We start from the raw sequence: 15,657 nt of genomic DNA, 5'->3' as shown, positions 1-15,657 counted from the left end.
ATATGTTAACATTTTTGTCGCATGTGCTAACGTGTATGTAACATGCTCAGATGCTAGAAGAGAGTTCTCCCATTTCCCTAGAGTTCCCGGCTATGTCACCATGCGAACGTGTTGTCTAGTGAGTATTAGTGTCATTTTTTTGATTGGTCCAACTGAAGGCATGAGTTTGGGCTGCTAGGATCGAGGGTGGAGACTTCCGGACGCGGCCGATTCATGATTGCGCCAGCGGTGTGTCGATAGGGCATCGTTTAAAAAAGGTTTTTTTTCTCAAAGACCCCCTCCCTTTCATATTGTGGCAAATATTAAAGTAAGCTGAGGCCAAATTTCACATCATTTGGAAAATTCTAGACCACCACCCACTTCGCTTGCAATTTTTGAAATTGGTGCTATGGGAAATATGGAGGAAAACTATATTGAATGTTGAAACTTTTGAACTAGCATTTCGAAAATTACAATTTATACTTTTTTTAAAGGAAATAACCTTAGTATTTGATTGAAGATATTTCTGGGGATAAAATGACCCAGTACCCTACTTTCGGTATTTTTCGGGAAGCAAAAATAACTCCATTCAAATACTAAGGTTATTTCCATTAAGAATATGAGGTATGAATTTTAATTTTCTGAATTTGGCATCTGAGCTAGGGGGACCTTTGAGAATTCAAAAAAAAATTTTTTTTTTGCAATACCCTAGTAGGTCGATGCTTGAAACCGCGTTTATGAATTTATATGTACTAAAACGTTCACTTAACTACCGGGGTGTTTTAATGTTGGCGAGATAGCGGGCGTTCGCGTTTGTGAGCAGGTTTGTGTTATCGCGAAGGTCACGAGCGTTTGTGCATTTCGAATGACAGAGATTGTGAGTGTATGAGTGTGAGAATGTGTTAGTGAGTGTTAGTATGGATCTAATTTAAGATATAGTCATAAAAGAAAAAAAAGAAAAGAAACTAAGTAGAAGCGTATAAATTGATCGATATTATTTTTGATATACAAGAGTAGGGTGGGTGCTCCTATAGTTGAGGTGTACCAATAGTTGCAGTAGTGGGTTATACGCCTAACTGAGGTACCAACCATCAACGCATATTTTTTATAGATTCATCACACTAAAATTATGCGAGAATAAAACTGTTATCCTTGAAATTTGCTCAAATAACTATTGAAAAAATTGATTTTCTTTGAATTTTGAGCTCCCTTGCACCTATAGTTGATCTAATGTACCTATAGTTGCAAGTCCCATAAGAAATCAATGGGATTTGCAACAATAGGAACCGAAATTAGCGATTGCACCACTATTGGTACATGTGTTCCTATAGTGGTACAAGCGGTTTTGAATACATGAATTGGTTAATAAACCATCTTATTTTTCCTGTAAAGTAGGGATTGAAAGCTTTCGTTTAATGTATTAACATTGCCCATAGGTGTATTCATCGATTTTTTAGCAGAAGTTTTCCTTAAGCATACGACTATTGGTACATCCACCCTAGTGGAAAAGAAAACTGTACTTCTACAAAAACAGACTAATGAAGTAGAAGAAGAGAACACATGTAACATGCAATCAAACATAATTTGACCCTCAATTAAATGACCTTTGCTCAACTGTCGTTCGGCCAAATGGCGTTAGACGAATTAGTGTTCGGCAATTCGGCTTTCGGCTACATATCATCCCGCCAAGTAGCATTCGGTCAAAGGGACCATAATAGATAATAGATTTCATCTCAACAAACCTTACTAAAAATGGAATAAAATTAAATTTTGCAGATCGTGCATGGGAAAATGTAGCGGTGTATTAACTGAATAATTAAAAAAAATACAAAAATTGAAATCGGACTAATATTTTTATGAAAAGTCTTACTCGGCAGCAGTATCAACATCAATGTAATCAATACCGTTTCAAGTTTGTTTCCTGTCTTCCAAAATTAAAATTGAAAAGCCAAAACGTGTAGCTTCAAAATAAAAAATTAAAATTGAATATCTCTTTAGTAGATACTTTGCAGTTTATTTCCCAAAAATAGCTCAATTCTAGGCTTCGAATAGACAAATACTAAGAACACTTTTTTTAATTTTTGTATGTGTAGGGGAGAAAGGCTTACAGTGAAACACATTTTTAATTTTGACGATAATATGTTAAACATTACGAAAAAAGATCCTCGCGATTCTAATTAAAGTTATATTGATGCGAAAATAATTATTTTTGCTAAAGAAATCTTTATACCATCGCGTAACATCGGAGCACCATATAAGCTGCATTTTAAGATAGGTCACAAAAACAAGGAAATTTTAAACTACACAGACCATGACAAGTTATCAAAAAACTTCGTGGCAAAGGCTGAGTATAAAATTTACTATAAATAGCAATAGGCTAAACATTTATTCGATGAACGGTAACTCTTAAAAAATGGAATAATGTTTTTCATTGCAAATTTACTCTGGCTGTTACAAAAAAAACAAATATCCATTAAAAGAGAGAAAAAGAAAGAAGTCTTCCAAAATATATCAACGCGTGTAAAGAATTAGATATGATGAAATATGAGGGAATGAGGTGATTCTATTCATGCATTATGATTTTATTGCGAATGTTTCATAGTTCCTGCTGTTCCGCCGTTACCCCCTCTCCCCTACATTTCGCAAAGATATATATCACACAATGCTACACAGTATCTGGTAAAATTAGCGCCTATATTCACGTAATGAAGTCTCGTTTCTCCGAACATTTCTATGTGAGAACGTGGTAATTTTACTGTGCCCTTTAGCTAAATGCCATGAAAAGCCAGTAATTATCTCACTTATGCAACACGGTGCTGCAGAAGCGATTAAAGACCCCGCAGCCGAACCGCACAGGTGCCAAGGTAAACGACCCTCTAACATATGGCCAGTAGTTCTACAGTTTGGTTCGCGTAAAATCACCAACGGATCGGGCGACTGGTTGAAAAATACAAACACTACCTAATACTGCACACATGAACAGGGCTCTCCGATCTAAGTCAATCGCCGCCATGCTGATATTAAACTGGTTCCGAACTGTGATTGGTCCAACCTCGCCGGTAGCGTCAGCAACATATATCCAAGCTAAAATAAACACTGCAGTTGTCTATATCGACGAAAGACCCCAATATTGGCACCCAATTATTACGACAGGTGTCTGTGACCTGATGGATGACCGAACGACTGCGCGGGCACTCGTAGTCGCAAAATTGACAAATGTTGGGGGTATTGGCTGGGTCGTTGGTTTCACTATTGAGACTGCCCGAACGGATGACCGTAACAAAGTGCTATCAAAAGTATATCAGCCGATGTTAGTTTACTTATTTTAACTACTGATGGTTCCATAATCATAACACAATTTATTACGAAAATTGATACTAATGTTATTATTTCGTCTTGATCAGGCAATCCGTGGAACACTTCTATAGTAGGTTCTCTGGCTTCGACCCGACCATGGAATTACTACTGTACTGTATTGTTCTTCTGCATTCAGTGTTTACCCCATTTCGGACAGACATAAGAGTCAATATTGATTGTGCCGAATAGCTGGATGGCATAAATTTTCGCTTTTGGAATGCGCAGCATGATTGGGTTGGGTTGAGTTTACAGCGTTGCATATAAATCATTATTAGAAAAAATCGACTCTACCCAACTGTCGTTGTGAAGGGACGATGGCATTCCGTGTATGTATAATAGAACATCGATGTCGAGGAAGAACCCCGCACTGGAAAGATATGTACTGAACGAAGAACGCTTATACAAAATGTTGCGTTTCATGATAGTCATAACTCGAAGATCTTGAAACCTGTAAAGCATTATTAGGAATAAGATTCAGTGATAGTAGAGTATCCTTTCGTTAGTGGGAAAAAATATATCGCTCCATAAATTGTGGCACTCGAACCACGTAACACGAACAGCTTCATGGTCTCTTATATTAAACACGAATTATTTTTAGACCGTTCATTACATGGCCATAACCGAACGTCGATTAAATATTTAAGAACCAGATTAAAAAAACACTTGCCAAACCATCGTTTCCGATCTTGCCTCAGAAGCAAAGAATGTGCAAATGAAAACCCCGTTATTGCACGTACCACCGGGCAATCTGAGAGGCAACAATGTGCACAGGAATGTAGAAGTTCTCACGATCATGACGACGATGACGACGACACGGGCATATTAGGGTGACTAGTTTGTCGTTCGTCGGGGGAGCAAATAGATGCTATGTTCAATATTTGTCATCCATAAATTTGAATTCATCCAACGCTGTGGAGTTTCGTTGTATCTCAGTAACATTCTATGAAATTGGCCGAAAATTCGTTGAATGAACTTTCACTAATATAAAGTATTCAGTTTTTGAGCTATATAGCGAACAGCTAATTGAGAGCGAGTAAAGGCACATAGGCTTATTAGCCAGGGCAAGGTGTAAATATCTCTATACCATCCCAAAGGACCAAAGGATCGACATTAACCTTCTTAGCCAAGTCACTCCCAACGATTTATTATATTCCCTTTACACTGAAACGGTCGGTACGGTTGTCCTCGTTTCTTCCTCCTTTTAGATTCAAAACAATTCACTAAATGAATAATTTAGTTGCCGTCTAATTTTGAAACATCTTCAAACCCAACTCTGCACAGTAGGCTTGGCCGTTTTAATATTTGCGACATATGAAAATAAGCTTCAAATATTAATATTGACAAGAAAAACACTACAAACTAACTGCAGTGTTTTCCAGGATGCTTTTCAATACTGACTGTGTAAGGGTTAGAATAGAATAGAATATACAGCGGATAGTTAATTGTGAAAATCATGAGGCTGCAAACAAAAAATTGCCGATGACATTTTCTGTGCATCTACCGTTCGGAAACAGAACCGTGAACAAAAATATTCTTTTGTAGTTGTTTTCAATTTTTCTTTTGTAACGCCTTTATTTCGAAAGACAGTTGCTTTTTGTTAACTTTATTCATGGTTTCAGGTTCTTCTGTCCGTGAACTAGTTCCAAACTTTATGAACACTTTTCATAAACTAAATGTTTTTTCGTCATTGTATAATTAGATTTAGGATCCATCAGCAAACCCGAACTTCTGTGCTTGACTTCCGAGACATCACTCGGGACAAGTCAATCGTTTATGTTCAATGTATGTAATGTATGTTTGAAATCATAAACAAATCCAATAGTATTTTTTGAGGGTGGTCCAACTGGAGTTGTGGGGCTTGGTCCGTGGAAGGGTTCCCTGTCAGAATCACTCACCACAATTTCAGACGAGACGGGAAATGTCGCCCACTAAAACACTACATAAGACCAATTGCAGCGAGCCGTGATTCTGATTGTGATATTGAGTGTACGGTTCAGATGTGGCTTGGCGAGCTCATGACCGCATGGGAACGAGCGTCTATATGTTCGCGTTTGAGACTACAATTATAAAATTATATGATATGTGATAAAACGTTAACTTAAGGGGTTACATACTCTTTTGAGAGAACAAATTGAGGGAAGTTTGAATTCTTTCTAAGATATGTAGCAATGATTTTATTACATCAAAGTTACAATTTTTTGATAGCACATTTTTCAGTGAAAAAACAAGCATTAGTTTATAAAAAAATATTTATATAGCAGAGTAATGGCCTTTTTCCCGAAATCTTTATTTTTTAAGAGGGTTGAAATCCTCGAACTCAAAAAATTTCATTGGTATGGGAATATTTCTCGTACCTTAACGTTTAGTTAAATAAATAAAAAAAGAAAGTATTTATGTATACGAGAACGTTTTTCCCAAAAAATCGATATTTTGAGCTCTATAAATTGAATTAAAAAATCTTGACCACAAAAAATGTACGAATCAAAAAGATTCGTTAAGGTACAAGAAAAAATAGTAACGAACAATTGACAAAATAGAGATTAAAGTTTCTTGTTACCACCCGATCTGAAACACATAACAAAAAGATTTCAAAACTATATCTCGCTTTGTTACTTGTTATAATTTACTGTTATTTTAACTACTAACGAGACCAAATTTATAACACAATATGTTGCGGAAATTACATTCTGTTATAATCTTGTTAATTCATTCTGGTCGGGCAGGCTTGTTATTTGCTCACACAATGTGCCACAAAGAGCGAAATACACCGATAAAAAATAGAGCCACACAAAAACACTGCAATGTGCAGAACGACCGCACAAAGAGAAACTTGAAAACGAAAAAGAGAAAGATCTGTGCACCAAGAGCTGCACAATTTCGTTTAAAGAGTCACCTTGAAGAGACACTTTTTTGTGCCTCCCCTAACCGGCAAGTAGGTAGGAAGGCGAATCAAACTACAATTCAGATAAAGTTTGATGGGAAGAACGTTTTTAAAATGTTTTTTGGTTGCTTTCTCTACCTTCGTGCGCGTGGGACCAAGATTCACACTAAAGAGCCTATTTATTTTTACTCTTTGAGGAGGAGTAGAATGCACGTATGGGAGCAACACACATCGGAGTGAAGAGGTTTATTGTGAAAGAGAAGAGCGGCGGTTCGCATGAAAAGTGTAAAGAGCGTTTTTATACTTCTCTTTATTTGCTCTGAGGTGCATTACATCTCTGCTTGTTACCACTTATTCTTGATAGACGAGAAGCTGTAACTTTCGATATATTGCTCGGATTTCTATGAAAAAATTGGAAAACATTCTCAAGAAATTGCACATTCAGAAAAAAGTATTTGTTTCGATTTTTTTAACCCATTCATGCCCATGTTGTTTGTGGACAACAACGTTTTTTTAACAGCTATAACATGTGATTGGAGCAAGATCTGCTCACAAAAACAAGTAAGGCTAATAAATGTGACTATTGCCTTTCATTTGAGTATTAACAGTTACAAGGATCAGCTCTAGAACTGAAGTTATTGTAATTAGTCTGATTGCATTCCAATGGAGCAGTGCTGCCAGGGACAGTTTACGTAGGCGACGGAAAATTGATTTTTCATATATCTTCGTTATATTGCAATATTATTGAAAACTGATAAAACTTATCAATTTAGACTGTCTTTGGCCACGTTTTCCACGCAATTGGACTATTGTAAATATTCTACGAAAATTGTAATGAGCATTGGAAGGTAAATATTGAGCAGCTTCTAGCACTGCTAGGGAAGCACCTATCTTTATGAAAATAGGCTTTTCGAGTTTCATGAACACACAGTTTTCAAAGAAAAATAGTTTTGCAACCCTACATGCACGAGATACAAGTTGGGCATGAAAGGGTTAAATAAGGAGGTATGCAACCGTTTAATCACCGGGGTGTTTACATGTTTGCGAAATTACGAGCGTAGGTTACGTAGATGATCACGAATTCCAGCTTATATAGAACTTCGCGTGTTGTCATTTCTATTTTCGCGTCTTATGCCTGAATTTGAGTGTACGGTTCAGATGCTAGAAGTGAGTGAGTTCTCTTATATCACTCGAGCTCCCGGCTAGTGTCGCCCTGAAACTTGTGGTCTAGTGTATGTGAGCGAAAGCATAGACCTAGGTATCTAGAACCGAGAGTAGGGGATTCCGGAAGTGACAGATTCAGGTTCGCGAGGGAACGCGCGTTTCTATAAGCGCACTTAAAACCACGGTTAGAAAATCACAGGGGTTAATGACAATGGTGTTTCTTATATTTGCGAGATCACAGGCGTAGGTTTGCATGAATGATCGTAATTGCATGTTCGCGTTTGTAGTTAGTGTTGTATTATCGCGCTGATCTCGAGTATTTGTATGTGAGGTCCATATTGCTTGCCTTCTGCGCTCCTCAAACATTGTACGTGAGCACTTTCTGCACCAATATGCACTATTTTCCAGCGTTCAATCTCGGAAAATGTTTCCCAAGTGTATGGAAAGAAGCTGCTACAGTTTATATCCATAAGCCTGAAGACTCACAATGATGAAAACTACTCGCTACTGAACTGCCTGGCTACAGTTCTGGAAAAGTATGTCTACAATGCGACATACACTGCTTCTTCCAACATAATTGACGAACGTCAGCAGAGATTTGTAAAAACAACGTTACACCAATTTGAAGGTGATGATAAACACGAGCTGTCTAGTTCAAGCAGTCGAAACCGTCAACAATAAGAGGCTATATATTTTGATTTCGCGAAAGCATCCGACAAGGTGCCCCCAAACATTGCTATTTTGAACCAGCGGCGACCAGGTTTTCCTGGATGGGTAACGAGATGGCTGCAATCTCACAACGACCCGCTTTAGTTAGAAGTGGCACCATGCGCCGAACCGCTTTTGAAACGTCAACCAGTGTGCCTCAAGGAAGTCCCCTAGGGCCACTTATCTTTCTCACATTCTCCAATGATCTCTAGACTTGCGTCAAGTCTGGAAAACTACTCTACGATAAGTACCTGAAAATCTTTCGCTCAATTACCTCAGAGCTGGAATCTGCCTTGCTCCAAGATAATACATCGAAGACCCGTTTTTATCAGCCCCTTTGGTGTAACTTTGCTTGACAAAATGGGGGAAATGACAAAATATATTTATTTATTTTCTTTTTTAAACCGAAGCTGTGAAAATATTTAACATTATTCCGTATACATAGTCTCACAACTCTGGCTGGTTAACGAAATCGGGTCGAAAAGCTGACAAAATTAGGGGCTGATAAAATCGGGTTTTCACTGTATAGCAAATATAGAGAAATGGTGCTTGATGAACAGCAGGCAGATCAACGTCGATAAATGTAATGTGATAAATTTCGCTCGGCAACTTTAAGGCGTTGCGAATATACCCCTCAACCCGAGCAAACGAAAAGCCCATAATACACCCATGCTCATGGGGTTTGACATGGGTGTTTGAAATGGGTTCAGCCCATGAAAACACAATCACCATGGTCCGGTAGATCCCATCTAAAATACCATATGTTGGTATATTTATGGGTTATCGAGACCACTTTATGGTGTCTTGATGGTTGTGAGTTTTGGCACGGACCATGTTTAAGGTCTTTTCAAGGGGCTATGTGGTGTTTGAACCCATGATTATTTGCTCGGGAAGCCTGTGTCATTGAGAGGATGGATCATTTAGAAGAGTTAATTCACAGAAAACTTCGACCACATCACGGCAAAAACTACAAACGTTTTTGCAACATTGGGCTTTCTGAAACGGAACACAGTTGATTTAGTGGATTTTTACGCACTGAAATCGCTTTTGAATATTCGTGCGTGTCGCGATTTTAAGTGCGAAGTAAGTCAGGAAGGCAGTGAGTTCCCCCATATCACTAAAGTATCCAACCCTGGGGCTATGAGACTTCTAGTGTATATAAGTTGTTTTTTTTTAAAGATTGGAAGCATGGACTTAGGTTTCTAGGATCAATGGTATGGGTGTACAAATTTCACCTATTCGCAGTGATGTACCAATGGGAAAAAATCCATCTTCCCGGGTTTTTATTTTTGGGTTTTAACCGGGTTTTTTCCCAAATCATTTTAACCCGTACGAAATATGGGTTTTTTCGTTTTATCGAATGTATGATGTTCATTTAATGTTTTTTAACCTTTCGACAGTTGCGCTAGTGCACTGAGTGCATGCTGCTCTGAAAATCTAGCGAAATCGTCTTAGGGCATCAGCGGCTGCTCATTCAGTGGGCCAAAAGCGCGACTTCCGGAGGATTAAAGAATCTTGCATTTACATTTGAGAGACCGAAAATAAAAGTCGCAAGGATAAAACATAATTTGTAGAACCCACTCAAGATATCTTAGCATGTAAAAATCGAATATAAACATCAAGCGTAAAAATCGGACAGAAATCCTTGAGCATGAGAATCGCTTAGAATATTCTCACCCGAAAAAGTCGGCAAGTATGAACCTCCAGTATAATTTGCTCTCAGGAAATTCCGTACAACGTTACATTCAAGATTAAAAGTTGGATAAAGAAAAGTCCTTTGTAAGAACCGGATATACATTTTACGGTTTTTATTCTATAGGACATAATCGAAAAGCTCCTGTCCGATTTTGAAACTTGAAGTTCAAATCCAATTTTCACATTCTAGTATATTTATAACGGGTTTTACGAAGCAATTTCTGTTCCTGCGACTTTGATTTCGGTCCATTCCATATTCCAACTTGTTTCATATAATACTGGGAACAATAGTCATTGTTATTCTGACTAGTGAAAATTAGAATAGTCGTGTGATACCAAAACTACTTTTATTCTGCTTGTTACTCATTTTAGATGTTGGTATACTTTTAGCGAAATAAGGTAGGTATTCACACAAAATTTTGAAAATAAGAAAATGTGACTAACATAGTCGAAATAAAAAAGGAAAAAAAGAAAAAGAAACTGATGGGAATCCATCGGCAGCGGTGGGTAGACACAGCCATTAACTTACACAATGTAGCAAACCCGCTACGACTGTAAGCACAGTGACAATAGTCTAATAAAAATATATCCCGGCATTCGTAAGGCAAACAGAGATGAACAGCAGCAATCATCATTAAGATTGATGCTAATCGTCGACAGGTTTCCAGTGGTGATCTTGCGTGGCTTAATTTTTGTCGGTTGTCACGGTAAAGATAGATACGTCTACCTTTATCAGGACCCATGTTAGTGAACTCGGGTGATTCGTAGTTATTCTGCCTAAGCTCGACCCTCATTAACAGAAGACAAAGATTAAGCCCATACGATATTAAGCCTGTTCTTATGACCCTGCCACTTCTAGTTTTCCGATCTGTTTACTTCACATCCTTGCCCTCACTAGAGTACTATGGCTCTAAGTTTCATAACTTTCCCTACCCAGTAATCTCTAGCTAATTGAATGTCGTTAAAATGTAAAAAAGAAAATGTGACTAACATAATCGAAATAAAAAAGGAAATTAGAAAATACCTATTTAGTTCGGTGAAAAGTAAAAGTGAGTAATATGCAAAAAAGGGAGTGGCCTTGACATTCGTCTTTGGTATGAACAGTAATCAGAACCAGAGTTAAAAATATTCAAATTCATTGAATGAAAATTGATCAAATTCAGCCGCATTCATTTTCAATATTCAGTGACGCAGCTGAAAACGTCAAACGAATAAACCGCCCATTCATCCATGCAGATTTTCATTCGTCTCCGATTATTACACGAAGCGGCCGTGCAGCAACGAATCAAACGCATCAAAGTATGCCCTGGCACAATGTAAGCGATGATGATTGTTGTTTCATATACTTTTCCGGCATTTGAAAACATTTTCCTATATAATTAGTGAAATGAATATATTGTACGATATTCAACTGAATGAATAGCATGGATATTTGAATGAATATTTTTTTCTATTCACCGCGAGTCGCAACAGGTTCATTTTCAGCCGTCAAAAAAGAGCTTCGATTATTTTTAACTCTGATCAGAACTCTCACAAATCGCAATCCAAATTCTTTCGGCATCAACTACATCAGAAACAGTAGAAAAAAATGTTTAGTGCGTTTAGGTGGATTCACAGTAAGTAATATTTATAAAGAAATGTTGGATCACCGCTATAACAATGATTCAATCGAGGAAAACCATTCAGAATTCATATACATGCAAAACTTTATGACAATAATGCTAAAAAAAAATTAAAAATGTTTGGATAACAATACATTGATGTTCAATTACTAAAATATCAAAAAATTGCAAAAAACCCAATCTTCCCGCGAAAAAACCGTTTTAACCTTGGGTTTTTTCCACAAAATTATAAAAACCCGATTTGGTACACCACTGCCTATTCGTGATCGCGTGGAATCGAGCGTTTGTATAATCGCGCGTTTATAAATTCGTAAGTGATAACATATTGAATTGTTCATCGGAACGTTTTCATGTATGCGAGATCGCAGGCGTAGGTGTACGCGGATGATCGCGATTGCAGGTTCGCATGCGGAACTAGATTTATATTATCGCGAAAGACACAAGCGTTTCTATGCTGACGTGTTTAATTGCGTGGACGTCTACTATGGCGCCCTGAGACACGTTATCGTGTGTGTGTGTGTGTGTGTATAAGTTTTGTATTTAAGTGAGTGAGCTTCCGAACAACTACGATTCATTGATACGCCGGAACGTTTTTGTGATTGCGAGATTGTGGGCGTGGGTTTGCGTGAATTATCGCGTTTGCCACCGAGTTTGTATTATCGCTGAAAGCTCGAGCGTTTGTACGTTATTGTGTGCGATCTTTTAATCGCGAGGGCGTTTTCATATCGCGTTTATTAGTACCGCAAAAACGGACTGTAAATCTATGCACAATAATAGCACAATATTTCACTTTTTCTGGCATAATACTGGCTTTATATCAGAATACATGGATTAATGGCTCTTTAAGACTGCCCTGTATGTAGATCTAAAGCAGATATTAGGCTAAGTTATAATGCTTATTGGTTATTTGGAAATTTTCCTAGCTGACACATTAAATGGAGATTTACGATTGAACTAGTATTAACTGCTGATAATTTATGCACTAAGTTTATTCAAACTGATACATGCAGTATTGCTTGAAATGTTTGCAATACCGTTAATCCTTTTAGCTCATGGAAGGGAGTTATTCAAAGAGTCCGAATGACAAGAACATCGACAAAGAATTGTTAGCGACTTGTAATATGAGAGGTGCCTTCAATAACATATGAAAATCTATTTACAAATCTATTTCTTTTTCTGAGAACAGGTACGAACATGTCTTTGAAAATGTATTCCCTATTGTTGCATTTAAATTTTGTTCCGGAAAATTTCAGGGTCGCTAGCAATTAACGTGGTGTTCAGGTTGATCAGCAAATGAAAACCATGGGAAGACGATACTAGCAATTTTGAAATGGAGAAACGATAGGAATTTGCTTCCCAATAATCATACGTTTTGATACACTGATCTGTCTTGGTTATAAATATGCACTAACGTTACAGCGTTATAATGCTTGATATCACAGGTGAAATGATGCATTATTGACAGCACTATATACGACGTATATATATTATACGTACATAAAGCTGGCTCTTAAAAGAATGTTTGCTTTATATATGCATTTAGTGCTATAATAGAACTAAAATTGGGCGAATATAATGCTATGCAATGCTATGGTTTCGTTCGTTATGTATCATCATATAATATCATAATATTCGTCACATTTTATTGGATTCAAACATATTCTGTATAACTTAGGTGGATAAGGGAGCGCTTTGACCATGAATAACGTTTCTCCTCACCGAAATAAATCTGGCTGAAAAACGATACCTTATATTTCTTTGCGCCATAAAATTTCTAAGTAGGTGTCCAGATCATCGCATGATTTCTAAAACGAATCAGTCTACTTTATTTACCCGATAAGAGCGAATATAGACATTACACATAAAAGAATCCCCATCAGTTGTTAGAAGAAGAGGTCCCAGAAATGTGCTCACAAGGGACAACCATGTGAAGGCTAACAGTTGGTAGTGACTGTGAATGAATGATGTGAAACTATCAAACATTGCGTTGTCACAAAGCGAATTTTATATGCAGATGAAAATTAGATCTCTGCAATCGACAAACAGTTGAATAGCTGAAAACCTGAAATTGCATTACGCTATATTTTCTAGTTTATGTTTTAGTTTGGCTACACTGCTGATTCTTTCCGGTGTGCTGGATACAAAAAGATATTTTTATTGGACTAGTGTATCTGAAAAAAAAACATGGTGATAATGTGTACCACCATATTTCTAAAACGCCTATTATAACACTAGGCCGATCCTAGCGCTTAGCGAGTGCTTTTATAGTGAGTTAATAACAAATGGAATCTCTTGCTAAATCCTGCTTAGTCCTGTCACTAAGTTATATTCGGATTCTGATGAGACGAAGTCGAAACGTTAATTCTATAAATAATTTAGTTAAAGGTTTACTCTTTACGCGCAAAGATGGCTTTACACAATTTTCTCCATAATGGAGAAAAATAGTCTTTAGCTACATTTTTCTGCGCTAAGGAAAAATATAGCAAAGTATATATCATTGGCTTGCTAAGCCAAATCTAATGTCGATTTCATTAATTCTCATCAGCTTAATCAACACTCCATTTCTTGCGGGACATTACGCAGGACTAGAGGTTTGCTCAGAGACATAAACAGTGTTTTCGTTTTTTGGAGTTAGCATCAATCTGGCGCTAGCTTCTTCCTGTCACTAAGTTAGTGCCGGAATCTGACGAGACGAAGTCGAAACATAAATTCTATAACTAGTATATTTTTTTTGTTAACTCACAAGGCTTTGAAACAGGGGTATCAACTGAACCGATACTCAGAAGTACACAAGCTTTGCAATCGAAAACTCTGGTGGTCGAGACCAGCGGCAACTATTCAATTTAACTAACTAGAAGTTTACAACCAAACACACTAGCACCCGGTCAAACTAGGCTCATATATGCAATGCAAGGTAAGATCTAATCTGCTGACAAGCACTTCGATGGACGATGTTGATCTTACTTACTTTACCGCTAACGCTTGTTGTGTGCAGCGATTTCTATCGACATGTTACACCAGGTTAGGAAATTATCGATCAACGCCGCAACAAAACGAGCAAATCAAACCGATCGGTCAATCGCTTAGTTTCACTGAAAAGTGCAAATCACGATTTTCTCGACAACATATATAACTTCCACTTAAAATTCAGTTGGAACTATGTAGTGTTGACCAGAATTGGAAAGTTCGTAACCAGCGAGACCGTTGATAACTTCTTTCGAGTTAGGACTAGTTTACTCAACGTCCTTGATTCGTTCACCTGGGGTGAATAGTTTTACACAACAAAGTAACGATCGAACCATTTTTAATACAGTCACCAAACCTACCCAGGTCCAAGTAATCCAAACATGGTCGCCAGAGAATCCCTATCGGTTCAGAACCCATTACCAACAAAACCATCTACAGGCTAAAGCCCGAACAAAAACACTACACAACGCGCAAGGTCCGATTTGTTCACGGTTAATTCGATCCTACACCTTTAAACCAACTAACTCTAGAAGCGAACGCAAAGCAAAAACTACCTACACGAGCCCCGACGGAACTAGTGCAAATCGGTCCAGAGATTTTTCTCTCGGTAAGCGGACAAAAAAAAAGTTACCAGCAGAAAGGAAAAGCTGAAAATCTGCAATTCACTCATAAAGAAAAATTTCTTTCTTGCAGAATCATCACCACCATCTTCGTGGGCAAACGGGCTAAGTCCGATACTACTAGTATAAGTGGTAGTGGGACAGACCCATATGGTGGTCCAACCGCCTCAGTCGAACAGTAAAACAGAGGCAGAGGCGAATGACGGGCGGCCTGTTGTTTCTTTGGCCCATTACTCACTTATTGCAGTTCGCTGATGGAAAGAGAGTGGGACCGCATAGGCAAGTGAAAATTCGCACTCCGGCCGTCTGTGTCTACCTACATCAACCTGTATGCAAAGGAATCACACTAGTCGCGCTAAGCAATGCAAACATGAAACGAGTTTTTTTCCTCGTTTGTGCAGGCCAAGGCTCGATGCGTGGCAGTAGTGCCTATACAAAGATCCTAATTTCACCTTCAATCGACCAAAGATGCGCGCAACCACTCGAGTCGAATCTGCGCTGCTGCTGCTGCTGAGGACGAGGATGTATCCGACCGATGATGACCGTTTTCTTACTTTCATATAGAAGCTGACAAACCGGTCGTCCAGCCGAGATGTCGATCAGCAGAGCGCCCCCAGACACCACGAGGGACTATAATATGACAATAAAATGAACGGGAACCTGT

General features: G+C 38.0%; 1 protein-coding gene across 4 annotated transcripts in view; it reads right to left on the bottom strand.

The window, feature by feature from the left end:
• LOC131685336 (tyrosine-protein kinase CSK) overlaps positions 1-15,657 on the bottom strand; it is a 204,819-nt gene that overhangs the window by 56,645 nt on the left and 132,517 nt on the right. The gene's annotated exons all lie outside the window — the stretch shown is intronic.

The sequence above is a fragment of the Topomyia yanbarensis genome, chromosome 2, assembly GCF_030247195.1.
Source record: "Topomyia yanbarensis strain Yona2022 chromosome 2, ASM3024719v1, whole genome shotgun sequence".
In the NCBI taxonomy this organism is placed as follows: Eukaryota; Metazoa; Arthropoda; class Insecta; order Diptera; family Culicidae; genus Topomyia; species Topomyia yanbarensis.
Note: the sequence above shows the minus strand (reverse complement) of the source record. Positions and strands in the feature narration are given on the sequence as shown.